Genomic DNA, 8645 nt, shown 5'->3' on the forward strand with positions numbered 1-8645 from the left:
GAAATCCAGGTAGGCTGGTTCCAAGCCAACGAGTGCATTTAACTACTTCTGTATACTGTTTTAAAGAACTGCCTACATACAAAGACATAGCAAGAATGGTGGCAATTGCATGCAGGCCAATAGAAGACGTGTTTGAGCTCATTAGACCCATGGTTACACTTTCTCCCAAGAATTCTTCTAACCAACATGGGTTCTCCTTATTTTCAAACTCTGAAGCTCAGTGTACTTAAGTGTTTCATCACGTCTTTTGCTCTGCCCACCATACCTTCTCAGCTGTAGGAGTCAGGAACAGAGAACAGAGGACCTGTTTTACATCTCCATTTGGTTATGAGACCTGGAACTCTGCCTTGTTCGCCGTTGATCGGATTTGGGTGGCTAACTAACCTCTAGAACCCTTCTGGGTTTTAGGTTCATGGAGGCCTAAAGTCACATGGTTTACACTGCATGGTCGGACCCTACCCTTCTGTAGTCATGTGGTTTATACTTCACGGTTGGATCCTATCCATCTGTAGTCACGTGGTTTACACTGCACAGTGGGATCCTATCCATCTGTAGTCACGTGGTTTACACTGCACGGTGGGATCCTACCCTTCTGTAGTCACGTGGTTTACACTGCACTGTCGGATCCTACTCTTCTGTAGTCACGTGGTTTACACTGCACGGTGGGATCCTACCCTTCTGTAGTCACGTGGTTTACACTGCACTGTCGGATCCTACTCTTCTGTAATCACGTGGTTTACACTGTAAGGTCGGAGCCCACCCTTCTGTCGTTTTACCACCAGTCCCTCCCTTAAGTTGGGCCAGATAGCCGCATTTATTTCACTCATCAGATTGGTATGGGGAAAGTGCAGACCCTTCCTGAGGAGGGCAGCAGACCTTCAGAGATTTTCCTTTTGCCAAAGCTTTTGTTTGTTTCCTAGAAATAAACATGTGAAGACAAGGTTATTTTATCCCGATGCCAGTGACGGAAATGACATTCTAATTATCCTCCAAAGGTAAATCATAAAATGTGTTTCAAAACCCATCTGTTGTGCCTCTGAGCATTCAGAGAAAAAGAGTCTTTACCTGGTATCACTAAAATAAGCCCGGTACCCAGAGACGCTGAAGGCTTGGTTGCACTGAATTGTATATTGAGTCATTACTAACTTAACCTCCTGGAGGTGGCTCGTGACTGTTGTGTTCAGCCTCCTGGCTATGCTGCCCGGAGCAGGTCTGGCAACGATTCCCCTCTCAGCACAAGGGAACTGCCCAACCTTGCTGCAAAATCCACTGGGCGGTGCTTGCCCTCAGAGCCTGGAAGTACCTGAGGTCTTAGGAGACTGGAAATGTGTTTTTTCCTTGTCTTAACTGGCAGAATGAGCCTCTGGCATTTCTAAGTACTAGTCATTACTGTCTGCCCCAGTGATGTTAATCTGTCTGTGTTTCAGGCTCAGGACATTTTCCAGTTGCTTCTGCCACAACAATCTCTGCCATCTCAGTGCCTCCGATGTCCCCTGTGAATTTGTGACGCTCCGCAGCGCCCGCAGGATGTCACAAAAACTGATTACTGACCCATCTTCTCCCTCTTTCATCTTTCAGTGTCAGCCAAAGCCCCGAAGCTTCCTTCAAAATGGGGCTTTTGTTTGGTATGAACTAAGACAAACTGTTATTGCTTTAAAAAACAAATCACTAGAAAAGACTTTGATTCCGAATTTCGGGCTTTTATAGCACAGTCTGAGGGATTTAAACCGATAGTGATCGTATTAAAGAGAAATAAACACTAGAAGAAAGAGCTATGATATTGATAGAAAGCAAACAAATCAGAGTTGAGTGGATGATTGTAAGGGGTCGAGGATGGTCCTGGGAACTCTTGAGTGTGGGAAGGGGGAGGGGCGCTGGATGGGCACATGGCTCTGCGCTCCATCCCCAACTCTACACAGTAAATAAATAAGCAGGTGACACCTTAGTCAGGGAAGCGCAGGCGCAGGTGGCATAGGCATGGGGACCTAAGTATGATCCCCAGAACCCATATTTTAAAAAACAAAAGCCAGGTGCCACTGAGTGCACTGGAGTGATCCTGGCCCTGGGGAGGTAAAGACAATAGAATAGATCCCTGGGTTTTTCTGGCTCCCTTAGGCTCCTTTGCAAGTTCTGGGGTAGTGAGAGACCTGATCTGGCTAGATCACACACTAGATTTGATATGGGACTTGTCATGGCATCTTACCCTGGTCCATTCTCCTGGAAGTTGAGCCTCGCTAGTCTTGCTGTCTGAGCTACGATTTGGCAGTTGTGGAAGGAAGGGTGTGTCTTTTCATCCTTTCTTTCTCAGCGCCCCCGGTCTTCCCATTTGTTAACATGACACGAAGCCGAACTGAGCTGGTGGGTGATTGTTAAAAGCCTAGGCCTTTTATTTAATTGTCAGAAAACCCAAAGCTCTTGGGTGTTGGTAAGGTGCCAGATTGACTAATCAGAAACAAGCGTCTGAGATTGGACCAAGGATTGTCTCATTAGCATGCGATGTCCATGCTGGATCCTGGTTAGAGAGACCAGAGGGACCACAGGAAGAGTTGGTGGGAAAGAAATCAGAACAAAAACAATGCAGCTTCCCTCTACTGCTCGGTGAAACCTTCCACAGAGAGTGTGTCCTTCTCCCAGGTGCCTGGTATGCTGCAGTCGTACTGGCGATACACAAGGTAGTGATTCCACTCTCAGCGTTCCTTCCTCTCAAGCTTTGTGTCTGAGGCTGGTCCTTGTTTATATTCAGAGCCCACCTCCTTCTCTTGCCCCCGAACTCCCCCTTCTTTCCCCTTGCACGTTAGTTTGCCCCTCTCTACTGAAAGAGCCCTATCAGCATATGCTATTACATCCCTCCTATCTGAGAAATGGAGTCAGGGAAGGTTCTCGGACTCTACTTCTGCTTCCAGCAGACTCCCCAGGCAGCTTCACAACGAAACGCTTGAGAGCAAGCTGTTGAACCTGACATTCGCTCAGGAACTCACTATAATCAGGTGTTTGCTTCCACCATTCTGCTCACCAGTAGACGTGTAGTCAATCCCATGAGTTGCCCTTTCTGAGTTTATCCCATAGGGCCTTCTGCTTTTTCCAACCTCTGAACATTGTGCCTCTTTTTCTTTCTACACTTGCTCACCTCCCACACCCCTGTGACTTTATGGGGTGACATTGAAGATGTCTACTTCACTTCTCCTCTGAGGTCCAACCTCCAGTCCCTGCCTGGCTGGTCTCTTTCCTGGCTCTTTCACTCTCCTCGTTAAGCCTACATGTTACCTAGTGTCCTCCTTTCTCTAACAGGAACTGCATCCAATACAGCACCCCACCAGCTCCACCATGAAGACATATTGCATCTCCCCCTATGTCATCCCTTCCCCTCACCTGCCAGCTCTCACCTGGACAGGTAGAAAGCCTCCTGATTGATCAACTGTAGAACTGTAGTCTGTTACACACACACACACACACACACACACACACACACACACACACACACACGGCAGCCAAAGTCCTATTTTATTTCCTTCTTGGTTGGTGGGAGTTGGGGTGGGGTAACATTAAGACAAGTTGTCATGTAGCCAAACTGGTTTTGTAGCTAAGGATGATCTTGACCTCTTGACACCCCCCCCCCCCCCCGCCTCTTCCTTCCAAGTATTAAGATTACAAGTATATACTACCATGTCTAGTTTCTAACTAATTTTTTTGTTTGTTTGTTTCTCGAGACAGGGTTTCTCTATATAGCCCTGGCTGTCCTGGAACTCACTTTGTAGACCAGGCTGTCCTGGAACTCAGAAATCCGCCTGCCTCTGCCTCCCGAGTGCTGGGATTAAAGGCGTGCACCACCACGCCCGGCCTCTAACTAATATTTTAAAAATATAAGCCTAATTAACGTATTCCTCTGGTTAAAGTGCATTGTAGCTTTGCCATCACACTTAAAAGGAAAATCCTTGGTTACCACGTGTCTTAGTCAACGTTCTATTGCTGTAGAGACAATATGACCATGACAGCTCTTATAAAGGAAAGCTTTTGACTGGGGCTGGCTTATAGTTTCAGAAGCTTAGTCTAGTATCATCATGGTGGGAAGCATGGTGGATTGAAGGCAGACATGGTGCTGGAGAAAGAGCTGGAAGTTCTGGATCCAGATCTACAGGCAGCAAAAAGAGTGAGCCTCTAGGCCTGGTTTGGGCTTCTGAAACCTCAAAGCCCATGCCTCAGTGACAAGGCCACGTCTACCCCAACAAGGTCACACCTCCTAATCCTTTCAAATAGCGCCACTTTCTGTTGACCAAGCACTCAAATTAAATCAATGAGCCTAGAGAGAACAGTCTATGCAAAGCAGCACTCCATGATTATGTGGGGCATAGCATGGTGTGGTCCCTTCTCATGTCTCCACCCCAGCAACCTGCTAGCTATGGGTGGCATCTTCCCTCAGTGTCTCAAGTTGATCTTTCAGATGGCAGAGTCTCATTTGTCATTAATCGTTACTTCATACCATTTATTGAGCTTGCTCTGTGTGAGCCAGTGCATTAATTAGGCACCTAACATAGTTTGTGTGTGTGCACACACGTGTGTGGATGTGTTCCTGGACACATATCCAGAGGTTGGTGTCCTGTGTTTTTCTCAGTTTGTCTCTACCTTCTTTTCTGAGACAGGGTCTCTTGCTGAACTTGAAGTTGACTCATTGGACTGGCTGGCCAGCAAGCCCAGGACTCCTCACTCAGCTCTGAGGTTACAAGCACATCTACGTGGGCGCTGGGGATCTGAACTCAGGACCTCATGCTTGTGCAGCAGGCACTGCGCCAACTAAGGCGTCTCCCCAGCCCCAACATAGGCAAGCTTTAATCTGAGAGTCACAGCCTCCATACAGATGTCTGGGTTCTCTTTACAAATAAGGAAACGTAGGTCCAGTGAGGCTCAGGTGTTTTGCTCATAGTAGCCTAGCTAAGGAGAGGCACTGCCAGAAGGCTTTAAATTTAAATTCCTTTCTTCACAGCATATCATCTCCTTTGTTTATTTTTATTATTTTATTTTTTCATTCTTTGGAAACCAAGTCTTACTATGTGGTCCTATGAAAAAAACAAAACAAAACAACAAACTGACCTAAAACTCATGGAGATCCACCTGCCTCTTCCTCCCAAGTGCTGGATTTAAAGGTGTGTGTCACCAGGCATGGCTAGACAATATAATCTCTTTTAAATGTGAAGTTTTATAATCTCTTTTCCTGTGACGTGTTTTCTTTTTGTAGGGTGGGGAAGAACTGGGCAATTGTCCTGTGCTGAGGAACTTTTTACCTGGGTGAAACTTTCCGGTCCGAAGAGCAGAGAGGAGGTTACCAGCATGGAGTTACCTGAGTGACAGAGCCTCCAGGTTTGGGAAAACCAGCCCCTGGCAAGTGGCTGTGGTGAAGACTCTCTTTTGTCTCCAAATGCTAATAGTTCTGGATTCAAAATCTTTTTTTCTCTTTGACTGGACCCGGATATAATAAAACAAGAAACTTACAGCATATAATTTGGCATTTTACTGGTATGGGAAGCTCACAAAAATTTTGTTCTCCCTGACAAGGCTCAGCTAATTCTATCAAAATAAATCTCTGGAGGAAAAAAAAAAGCTCTCTTTGAAAGACTATGAGAAGCCCTTTCAAGAATAAAAATAACACTTAAAACCGATATTCTGTGCATCTTCTTTTTCTTCCTTTTCAGAAGAAATCCTGCCCTTTCTGATAATAGGAAATAAAGGATGTCATGGAGAACGTGTCAGCATCAGCCGTGAAGACTGGAAATTTCCTCGCACTGCGAGCTGAATTTTAAAGGGCTTGGGGCACAGATTGTGCGGCAATCACGTTTCCAGGCTCACGTGTCCCTTGCCAGTGCCCAGGGCTGTGGCTCTGTGCTCTATTAGTCAGTAGTCAGACCTCAGCCAGGGAACACACTAAAGTCAGTTCTCGCTGTGATCGTGTCTGAGATAGGACTGTGAGGAGGTGGAGCCCACGCAAATGAGATGGCATCCTTAAAAGAAGAGGCCAGAGAGCAGCTTGCCCTCTTCTGCGCCATACGAGAATGTTGTAAGAAGACCATGTGGTCTGTAACCCAGATGAGGAAGTTTACTGGGCCCTGGCTTAGATAGTATTCCAATCTCAGACTTCCAGCCTGTAGATCTGTGAGAGAAACTCTTTTCACAAGGCATAATGACATTTTGTTGTTGTTGTTTATTTTTAGTTTAGCTTTTGTGTGTGTGTGTGTGTGTGTGTGTGTGTGTTTTTCAAGACAGGGTTTCTCTGTGTAGCCCTTGGCTGTCCTGGAACTCACTCTGTAGACCAGGCTGGCCTTGAACTCAGAAATCTGCCTGCCTCTGCCTCTTGAGTGCTGGGATTAAAGGTGTGCGCCACCACGCCCGGCAGTTTTGGGTTTTTTTGAGACAGGGTTTTTCTCTGTAGCCTTGTCTGTCCTGGAATTTACTCTGTAGGCTAGGCTGACTTCGAACTCACAGCGATCCTCCTGCCTCTCCTGAGTGCTGATATTAGATGCCTGAACTACTACCACCCAGCAATGGCACATTTTAAAATCCTGACTGAGGAATAGGATAGGGTTGTGAGTTTGAAGCCATCTTAAGGTAATTAAGTAATGCTCTATACCAAAAGAAACTAGAATGAGAAGGGGAAGGGGAAGGAAGGAAAGGAAAAACTAAATTCTGTTGTTCATAAGCTACCTATAGTTCTCTGGCATTTTCTTGTAGCATCCCAAACTGACCACAGTGGATTAGACAGCGTCTTTCCAGGGGAGAATTCTGGGTTTTAGTGTTTATGAATCCTCTCTGTATGCAATACAGAAATAACAATTTGTTCTGCTGTGAGATCAAAGTAATAAGCTAATCTTGAGAAAGAAAATGAGATATGCACAACTCTGGCAGCTGGGTTGGACGTTCAGCTCCTTTGTCATCATGGTTCCCGAATTAAAAGAAACAACCAAGTCTGCCAAGCTGAGCTGTTTCAGCACTGCGGACAGCTCTACAGGCCCTCCTGCTAGCTAGTCGTGATGGTTTTTAAAGTGCACTTTCACCCTTCTGAACTCAGCCTTCCCTGAGAAGGTACAGAGACATGGAGCCAAGATTTACCAGGATGTTGGGAATCTTTTTTTTTTCCCAAGACAGGTTTTCTCTGTGTAGCCTTGGCTGTCCTGAAACTCACTCTGTAGACCAAGCAGAAATCCGTCTGCCTCTGCCTCCCAAGTGCTGGGATTAAAGGCATGCACCACCACTGCCTGGCTGATGTTGGGCATCTTAAGACCAGTCAGTTCTCACTGATTGGAAATCCAAAGCTTGCTTCTTGTTGAGGTCAAAGATATATTAAAGGGCCAAAAAAGTCCTGAAGAGGTTTGTTTGCCTACTCCTAAAAGTGAAGTTTAGCTGATCTTGTGTTAGTTTGTTTACTTCTCATTTCTCATCTGTAAACATCTTTAAGAAGCTTAGTTTAGGACTGGTGACACGGCTCACAAATAAACATGCCTGATGCCAAGCCAGAGTTCAGTCCCGGGACCCGAGTGACGGAAGGAAAGAAACAACTCACACTAAGTTGTCCTCTGACTTTCATATTCCTGCTATGAAGCACGAGCGCACACACACACACACACACACACACACACACACACACACACACACACACACACAGAGAGAGAGAGAGAGAGAGAGAGAGAGAGAGAGAGAGAGAGAGAGGTGACAATAAATAAATATAATTCAAAAAATGATTTGCTATATGCTATGAGTATGTGTGTATGTGTGTCTGGCCTGCATATATGGCTGTGTGCCACTTGCATGCCCGGCTCCTAGTTGAGACCAGAAGACGATGTCAGATGCCCTGGAACTGGAGTTACAGATTGGTGTCAGCCACTCTGTGGGTGCTGGGAATTGAACCCAGGTCCTCTGAGAGTGCATCCAGTGCTCTTAACCACTAAGACATCTCTCCAGCCCCTGTTATAACATTTTTTAAACAAAAATAGAATAAAAGTCTTAAGTTCAGTTTCCGTCTAAGTAACGTTTCAGGGCTGGAGCCAGGGTAGAGGATTGCAGAGGGGGTTAAAGGAAAGAATATATTCAAGTCTGTCAATGGAATTAAATTTGTTGCACATCTCCTGAATGTGGTGGTGGTGTGTTATGGGGGAGTCACGGGGAGGGCACGTTTCTGATTGAACTCTCAGAGCTTAGGCTGGCTTTGGGGTTTTCCGGGTCTCAGGGAGGCTTTCTTTCGACATTTCCCTGGTCATCCTCACAGCTGACTTCTTGCTCACCATGAGTCCTCCTTTCTTCATAGAGTGTTTTTTTTTCCCCTCAGGTTTCAGGGGCTTTTGTGTGTGTTTTCCACACCCCTCTGCTTGGCAAGCTTCAAACACGCACACTGTTTCTTCCTGAGGACCTCACCCATCTTTTAAGGTCTTTGTTTCTCGGGCTTTTCCTAATTCACCAACAGAAGAAGAAGAAACTTGGTGGCACCACCCCTGCATAACCTTGCTTTGAACTTGGGTTATCTTGACTGCACTAGATTGTAAACCCCTCCAGAGAAGTGCAGTCACTTGTGTTGTTTGTAAGGGAAAACTTCCAGGTTTCTGTCTCTGTCTGCACACCAGTTCATCAATGAGACCTTGCACAGCAACCATGAAGGCTGAGAACTT

The 8645-nt window shown here is 46.0% G+C and overlaps 1 long non-coding RNA gene across 1 annotated transcript; it reads left to right on the forward strand.

The window, feature by feature from the left end:
- The first annotated feature begins 2519 nt into the window (after positions 1–2519).
- Positions 2520–5651, forward strand: Gm46582. The gene is made up of 2 exons (XR_001782152.1): positions 2520–2672; positions 5231–5651. It is a non-coding gene; the product is annotated as a predicted gene, 46582 (long non-coding RNA).
- Positions 5652–8645: the final 2994 nt, after the last annotated feature.

Source organism: Mus musculus, chromosome 17 (assembly GCF_000001635.26).
Source record: "Mus musculus strain C57BL/6J chromosome 17, GRCm38.p6 C57BL/6J".
Classification (NCBI taxonomy): Eukaryota; Metazoa; Chordata; class Mammalia; order Rodentia; family Muridae; genus Mus; species Mus musculus.